Source organism: Diceros bicornis, chromosome 16, assembly GCF_020826845.1.
Source record: "Diceros bicornis minor isolate mBicDic1 chromosome 16, mDicBic1.mat.cur, whole genome shotgun sequence".
Classification (NCBI taxonomy): domain Eukaryota; kingdom Metazoa; phylum Chordata; class Mammalia; order Perissodactyla; family Rhinocerotidae; genus Diceros; species Diceros bicornis.
In genome coordinates, this window is record NC_080755.1 from 36099863 (window position 1) to 36109124 (window position 9262).

The window sequence follows — 9262 nt, forward strand, 5'->3', positions numbered from 1 at the left end:
ATTATTTATAAAATTGAACATTTTCTCTTTGATTTAATAGATATTTGTGTGTGTGTGTGCATGAGAGTGAGTTGTTTCATCAGTACCTTTATCTACCTTTCTATTTATGTGAGTAGACTTTAGTAACTATTAACAATAATTACTATTTTTAAGGTCCCCATAAAACTTCTAATAATGATAGATTTCATGTGGAACTTAGTGAAGATTTATAGCCAGAACTTATTTATACCAAAATGTGTACATTGTAGGAAGAAAACTGGAATCTCATTACTTCTCTTTACCACAGTTTAAAATAGAGTCAAGTTACTAGACAGGAGCTTTAGAAGCTGGTCATTTTCTTCTAATAACTGGTTTGATTTTCAAACCCAAAGTCTATTTGTTGGTCTCCATCCCTTTATAACACACAACCTTCCACCTGGTAGGAGCTATCGAAACACAGACATAGACTTCCAGAAGAAAATGCCCGTTTTTTGTTTTATGTTTTTTTTAATGACAGCAAACGGTTCATTTTATTATATTATAAAGAGAGAACTGTTCTTTAAATGCACGGAAATATTTAATAAACATGATTCCAACTCGGGAGTCTTTAACTTGCTCATTCATCTCTCTGCTTCCCACAAGGCTAAGGTAAGAGCATTATTCCCCATGGGTATAATTTCACCTCTCCATTACATTCTTCCTCTTCCCCTACAATCTTCCATGAAGTAGAGTCCATTTTTTTTTTTTTTGCTAATCTTTCAGTGCAAAAATCTTATTTTCATCTGTTTTTCCTATGTCATTCACAGCTTAAAAAAATCCATCTTTCCTCAAGCAGGAGAAAGGAGGGCTCTGCCTTCACAATACCTTGCACATTTTTTTAAAATAACACCAATTTGTAGAGCTGGGAAGAAGGAATCTTACCATTTTAGAATGGGCTGAATCATTATAATGCAGCAAAGAAAAAAATTTTTTTTTTTGTTAAAAGAGTTTATATCTAGCCTGATAAATAAAATCCCTGATGGACCCAACCTAACAGCATTATTATCTAAATACCTCAGTAAAATAAAGCTACCAGTTCTCAGTAAAATAATGTTTGAGGTCCTGGAGAGCAAGACTATTTGGCATACAACTCTAAACGAGCTCCCTCTGTCTAGGGATAACAAAGATCAGCCTTGGTTTTAGCTAGTGTGGAGGGAGCTACAGTTAGGGAGCTATGGATAGAAAGATCCCACACACGGCACTGTTTCAAAATGTTATTGTGAATGTCAGAGCAAATAGACAGATGAAAATGTAATCACATTCATGAATAAACACATGAGTACACATGAAAAAACTCCCACAAAAAACTGTACCCTCACTATGACCGAATTAACTCTAGAGGAGAAAGCATGCTAAGGTGGATCAATCCTGGAATCCACATAAGGAAGAATACATGGGTGATAGTTACTTTGCTCATGGATTATTCAAGTAACTGTTTATAAGCCAGTTTTGTCAATAAGGCAGGTCCAAGGCCAGAAATTTGTGGACAGCCTTCTAATGAGGTCCTATATCTAGCGTAAGGCAGTTGGGGAGAGCTTGTCCTGCAGTTGTAGTCAGTAGTTCCTGGTCATTGGCAATAAGCACATAGTTCTTGTGTCCTTCTAAGCTTAAAATGAGGCTACTCTTGACCCTGAGATTCCTTTTCTCCATTTCCCTGCCCTTACCCCATTCTTTACCTGTTCTTTCTTCATTCCTGACTTTTACCGAAATCCTCATTTCTGTACACAGGGTTCACATTTGCTTGATTTGTACTTGTCTTCCCTAACATTGCTCAATTTAGTCAACTTGATCAATCCTCTATTTCCTATTCACAAACTGGAAATCTAGCTGCTCCAATATCATATCTATCAGCCAAACCTTTCAGCTTTCCCTTTGAAATGTCTCTGGAATCTGATTATTTCACAGCACCTCCACTGTTGCCACTCTCATCTAAGTCACCATCATTGATTCCCTGGTTTGTTTCAAATAATGTTGGCAATGGTTACTCTGTTTCTACCCTTGCTTCATCTGACAATCTGAAAGATCCTTACTTTCCTGACCTCGTTTTCTGTTAACCCCCATCATTCTTCCCCAGTCGCAGTGGCCTTGTTAGCATTCCTCAAACTTGCCAACACGACTCCTGTATTAGGGTCTTTATAATCTCTGTTCCCTCTGCCTGGAAGGTTCTTCCCCAGAAAAACTTCATGATCATTTTTTTGTTTCCCTTAGATATATTATCAGGGATTCTTTCTCTGACCTTGTATAAAACAATGCCCTATGTATCTCTATCCCCCTTCCCTGCATCACCTTTTATCATAGTACTTCTTATCTTCAAAGAGAGCATATATTTATTGTTTGTCTCTCCTTCTAGAATGCAATCTCCATGAGGGCAAGGATTTTTATCTTTTTTAAAATTTGTACTACTTAATCTCCCACTGCTTAAAACAGTACCTCGCACAGAATGGCCCCTTAATAAATAAGTGGTGAATGAAGGAAGGTATGAATGAATAAATGAATGTGTAGTCTTTCTACCTCTGTCTTACTTCATTGTATTGGAAGTAATACCTCTAGGAGTCTCAACACTTAAATATTACAAGGAAATTTCAATCTTACTCTCAGTCTAGTTGTCCAGGAAGGAGAACAAATATACAAGACAGTATGCTATGTACAAAGTTGCCGGATGCCCAATAGGTAGGAGGAATATTTCTGGGATGATGTATTTATTTACTCGTATGCCATCTCATCCTCCTCATTGAGGCAACTTAGAAAAGATAAGAATGAAGTCAGCAGTGAAGGAAATGAGACAAATGGAAAACAAGATCAGGAAAGGAGGAAATTAATATATATAACCACAGACAGAGGTTGCACATCTAGCTTTAATTGTCTTAGTTTAAAGCAAAGAGGGAATACAGATCAGTTCAGGGTTCACAGTGTCCATGAAGACAAACAATCTGACGCAAGAAGTAGTGTTATTCTTGGTGCTGAGATGTCAGAGACAGGTCCTGTGTTGATCGATTTCCTTGAAAATGTCCCTTTGCTATATCTACTAACAGGAAGACTAGAGTAAAGGGAGGCAATGCCAGGAGGATGCTCTGGCCTCAGGCAAAATAACTGGGAATACCAGGCGTGTGATTTGCTAACATTTCATACTTATCAAAGCCTTTTACGTTGTAAGTTCTTGCTAGTTTCCTGTTTTCCCTGCCAACAGGTACACTCCATGATGGCTATTAAGCTAACTATGTTATTCCTATTGCCTGGTTCAGTATGGCATTAATATGTTTGAGAACAAAGGAATGAATGAATGAATAACTGAAAGTTAAAGTAAGAAGATAAAGACATTTTAGGGCCTGTACTGAGACATGCTGCTTGCTGGAGCTGGAGTGAGTGACCCAAGACAGATCAGGTCCAGGTTTGGGTTAATGGTAGGTATTTCTACAAGTTGCAAAGACAGTAGGAATATATTGAATAAACTTCAAACAATCCAACGGCTCTCTGCTCTGTAATACAAGTCTGGCTAGCTCAAGGGAAGCTCTGGGTTTAAAAGTGGGTATATTGATGTGGCAGATCTTAATGAAGGAGTTAAGTCTATAAGCATTGTTCTTAAATTCTAGAATTCTTGCACACACTGATGTGTTCAAGTTGCTGGATGCTACCTACTCCCAGAAATAGTGCCCTTGAGGTTAGTATGGGTATCTGTAGCCTAACCGTTATGTTTGCCCTCTGCCTAGTTTGAATTTTAATTATGTTCATTTATTGAGAACTTATTTTTTAGCAATCATATTCTGGATATTTAGGATAAAGTTAAAAATAGATCCACATATTGCACTCCCATACTCAAGTTCATAGAGTAGTAGACAAATAAAATTGAAAATTTGAAACTCTCCTGTAGCTTTTGGGATGATTTCTTGGGAAACCCAGTGACCTTATAGCTGGTTGACACTCTACAAGGCTGACTATAGGATTTCCACTTCAAGCTGCTAACTCAAGTCAGAGCCTGACTTGCCTCAGGGTCAGGCTATCGTGGTTGGCTCCCCGGTACTCACTCTGAGAACAAGCCCTCTGGTCAAGTGTATTACCAGTCTGAGGATCATTCCTGGCCTTCTAACCACTGTCCTACTCCAGATCATTCCTCAATCCTCCAGCCTGCTCTCTTTTATTGCTGCAGTAGACAGTATGGTTTATTGCACTTGAAAGACAGAACGAATTCAGCAGAACTCAGCTCTGATACTCATCAGGAATATGACCTTGCAAAATTATTTAACCTCTCTGATCCACAGTCTGTAAATAGGAATAATATGCCTTCCTCTAAAGGTTTCTGTGGCAAAGATGAGGTATTATTCTATCACAATGCCTGGCATAGCAGCTTCTGTTTTCTGTCTCAATTCCTACGAATATAAGTACGGCTGGTAACCCATGCCTGAAGGAAGGAAGTAGAAGCCTAGGAAAACTGACAGAGAGTTCACTGAATTTATAAATTGGGATGATTCCACTGGAGAATACCCTTAAGTAAGTTATTGAAAGCTGTAAATTATTAGTAATATTTGAGACAGAGTGCCCTATCCCTTGGGAAATGTAGATGATGATGTGGTTTTCCAACTCACCCTTGCTTATTATCTTGTATTCATTTCACACTTCAGAATACAGTGACCTAAAAGCTATATAGGAATAAATTTACATAACTAAGAACCATCATGACTATTAATTGTTTTAAATTAAGATCTATCAAGATGCTTATTAACCTATCTCTGTATAGCACCCGTATAAAATATTTAGCAATTAAATATAAAAGTACAGAAAAAAAAGCTTTTCCAGAAAGGAGAAAAAGATAATTTCTCCCATTTTTCTTTGAATAATGCTAGTTTCTGTGTGTACTTTTGAATAGCACTGAAGTTTGGGGTGCCATTGTACTCTTTAACCGTTGATTTGCATTTGAAATCCTCAAACTAGTGTAGCCTAAAGTGGCAATTTAGCTGTATTTTTATTCAGTCAATCCCCCACACTTGCTCACACTTGCTATTCCTGAGGCTATGAGTCTTTATTAAGGTTATAAAATGCTTCGACCTTCATAAAAGGCACAGTGACTTCCCTTGAGGTCCAAAGCATTAATGATGAGGTGAAATGCAAAATCATTATCTGAGAGCAGCATCTCTTCTACAGCAGAAGCTATTCAAATCACCTGATTGAAAGGCAAACCTATCCAAAAGCTAATAAAGAATTCTCCCTGGCAGTTGAAATATTGGACAAATTACTTTTCAACCTATGATAGGATGTTAACTGGGCGACAGCCAAATGATGCTGCCGGTTCACTATATTCTACCTCTGTAAGCTGGGTAATTGATGGTCTTTGGGTCCAGAGGTCAAAAGTTGTTGGTGAGTTTGCAATGAGAAACTTCACTGTGGAAATGGGCCAATGGTGAGTGTTTATTACTTGCCATTGTCTTAGCATCAAAGACTCCAAGAGGAAAGCCATGCTTCATTCAGTGTTAGCGTCACATTTGCATTCAAGTGTTCATGAAATCTTGTAAGTGCATGGGTAGAAAATGGATTGCTGAGAACATGAGAAAATGTCACTTACGTGAAAACCAGCTTGTAAAGACAGGGTCTCCCCTTCTTCCCTTCTAAAACAAAGCTGTGTGCACCTATATATGTAACACCTACAGGTGATGGTGGTGACAAATAAGCGTCTCTAGCAAAACCAGTCTGTTTATTTCATCCTAGATTTGATTTGAAGACTGTATTAAAAAGAGACTCAAGCATTTGAGAGCTTGGAAAGTCCATCCTGACCAGTCTTTATCCTACCTTCATGTATATAAACTTGCGCAATTTTTGCATGATGGAAGAAAAGAGTTCTTTATGAATACATCAAAATCCAAATTCCCTATTGTCAATTAGTGTATTTATAATGAGGTAGGTATCCTTGGGCTTCTGTTGCATAACACAATGATTTGATATATTATCAGAAAGACAAAGGATGTCCTAGTTAAAATGGATCTAAAAAATCATCTAGTTCATGGATTCCTATCCAGTTCGTGAGTCCACGGAGGACCACCAATCTATAATGGTGAAAATGTAGGTTGATAAACATTTTCAATATTTCATAAAATTTGCTGGAGATCATGCATTTCCTGGTTAGTACAAGGATCAATTTTACTTGTTTTTGGCTGCTTTGATACTGACTCAGAGCACAAGTAATACTGTTATCTGTGTTCTCAGTGCTATTCAGAAGCTCTGGTTGGCACTAAAGTAACTTATGGGAAGTACATAGAATCTGAATTTTCTGTTCAGGATGGAGAACTAAATTTAACCCTTAATGACTATGTAGTTCTCGATACTGTTGAGCATTTTTTCATACAAACTAGGCATTAAAACATCAGAAACAGCACTAGTGCTCATTTTGTCAGCTCGTACGCTAAAATTGGAATGATACCGAGAAGATTAGCATGGCCCCTGAGTAAGGATGACATGCGAATTCATGAAGTGTTCCGTGTTTTTAAAAGGAAAGGCTATTCCAACACAAAGACTACTTTTATACTGGAATTTCCTAACTTGTAGTATAAAATTTTCCTTTAGGCCAATAATCAAGATTTCCCTATAAGTCACTTGGACATAGGTCACTTGAAGAAAATTTAAACTCTAATAATTATGAGAACCACACTGAAAAATAATTGTACTGAAATTAACTTGTCTATCTTCATTTGGTTTTAATTTTTAAATGTTTAAAAAAAATACACTGTTTTGAGGAGGATGGAGCAGAGGGTTGGGAGATTTCTTTCGTAAGTATAAAACAAATGAACATGCATTGGATACTGTAGGGCCTGGGCCTTGCTTGCTCAGCAAGAGCCCACAAGCCCACGGCAACCATGTGTCCTTCTGGATCCCTTCTGGGCCAGGATGTCCAGTTGCTGGGATTTGTAACAATCATGGCCTGGCCAGCACGGATCTTACCTTATCTCACTTAAAGAACATCACATCTTAAAGGGATACAGAGCGCCTCCACGTGAGCTACTTGTTCCTGGGAACACTGGTTACACCAGGGACAGCCCCTTGGCAAGCAAATAGTCTTTGTGTCCCCTGCCAGTACAATCAACCCCCTCCCCACCTGCAGTTGCCGGTGCACATTGCTATCCAGCCAGTCATCACTGGACCTCCCTGTAAGTAACTCCCAATAAACCTATATGTCTTGTTCGCCATCTCTGGGTCTTTTCTTTGGTCTCTGTGCAAACTATCCCTCATTGCTCACCCAACTGGGTGTGCGGCCAGACAGATACTCAAAACAAAAACCAAAACCAAAAACCAGCCCTGGACTGAGAATCAGGAGACATGACTTCTGGTAATGACTCAGTCAATATCTATGACAATTTAAAAAAGTTGTTTTTTATTTACCTAAGTTTTTATTTATTTTATTTTTTATTTTTTGCTGAAGAAGACTTGCCCTGAGCTAACATCTGTGGCCAATCTTCCTCTATTTTGTATGTGAGCCGTCATCATAGCATGGCCACAGACAAGTGATGTAGGTCTGCAGGCGAGAACCAAAGCTGGGCCGCTGAAGCAGAGCACGCCAAACTTAATCACTTGGCCACTGGACTGGGGCTGGCCCCTAAGTTTTTAATTTCTAGTCATATCAGATGATCTCTAAGGCCTCTTCTAGGTTTGGACTTCGATGATGAAGCTATATTCTTTGTTGCTGAATGTGCTTGTTAGTCACAAGAAAGATATTTAGGAGATCACGACCCTGGACTTATTTTTGCTGGGATTTTAGTCATACTGAATGTAGGAGATCTTCTTACCAGAGACTCAGCAATCTCATTTCTTCACTTTTGGGGGAGTATTTTTAAGGGCACAAACGACGAAATTTATAATAAAGAGAGTCTTAAATTTACCTTAGTCCTGGTTAAGCTGTGGTACCCTATAAAGACTCAAGAATAGAGTTAACCAAAGACTGAGAAGCATTTGGATAATGACTTCTAACTACTCCCTCCAGGGGGAGTTTGAACACTGATTTCTCAGGGAAAAGAGAAGTGAAGAGAGTAGCTGAAGAACTAGTAATGCTTAAGTCCACGTCCCTTAATATTTCCTACACAATCATAGGGAAAAACAGGAATGATAAACAAAACTACGCGTAAAGGACACAATGAACATTCTTGAAGATAGAGTACAGCTTAGTTTAAAAATAACTGTAACTGAAATAAAAAATAAGAAAAACCCACCAATTCCCAGCAAATGATCTCTTATGTTCCCACCATGTCATAAGATTTTGAAATCAAGCCAGAGCAGTCTGAAACAAAGTGCAGGGAAGAAACAAGAAGAAAGCTTAGTGACTGGAGTCAAGTCAAACCAAAAACACAGCCAGAATGGGTGTATCCACTCTAAGTCAGAAAATACTAACAACGTGTCTTGGTCCATCGGAGCATGCGTGGTGGAGAAGGAATTTACAAGTACTTACTACTTGAAATGACAGCCCTAAAGCTTCTGGGGAAGAAAAAGGACAAAATTCAGAGAGACGAACCTTTGGCAACCAGGTGGTAAGAGGAAAAGCAAAGGGGAAAGACTGTTGTTCCTCCTCAACCACACATACAGAAAAGATGAAAATTCACTAAAGATTCTAGACTTTTGAAGCACTGACAGAAGAATATGCCATTGTAACTATTAATCTTGTAAACCACCCCAATTCCACAGAATGAGCAGAAGAAAGCTAAATAAATCTAGTCAAAATTGCCATAACATATCAGGAAACATGATTTAGCACATCTCAACTGACAAAAATTGTTTTCCCTGTAGAAACATAAAGCAGAAGAAAATTACAAGATTAGGCTCCAACCGGAATTAAATATCCTCAAATGTGCATTTGAGGATATGGAAAACCACTTGGAGTCAGAACAGAAATAGAGCAAAAACAAACAAATAAAAATCTGGAAGCAATAAAAATAGTTGATTGTGCTTGGGAAAGAAACAGGAGGAAATACAAAATTATTTCTCAAATGAAGACAGTTGAAGAAAGGCAGGACAATAACTAATAATATGAAAATGAGATAAGAAAGGAAGAAAAAAGGGCCAAAGATGAAGTAGTAGAAATGGAAGGCAGACAAAATGAGAATAATATAGTATAATCAGAGTCTCTGAAGAAGAAAACTAAACAATAGAACAGAATTAATATTTAAAAATAGAATCGAACAAAACATTCCAGAAATAAAGAGTACCTGAATTTGTATATCGAAGAGGCCCACAAGGAACCTGGGAAAATTAACCTAGAATGATCATCACCTAG

The 9262-nt window shown here is 38.0% G+C and overlaps 1 non-coding gene across 1 annotated transcript; it reads left to right on the top strand.

The window, feature by feature from the left end:
• Nucleotides 1-6382: 6382 nt before the first annotated feature.
• LOC131415511 (U6 spliceosomal RNA) lies at nucleotides 6383-6489 on the top strand. Its single transcript, XR_009222476.1, has one exon. It is a non-coding gene; the product is annotated as a U6 spliceosomal RNA (small nuclear RNA).
• Nucleotides 6490-9262: the final 2773 nt, after the last annotated feature.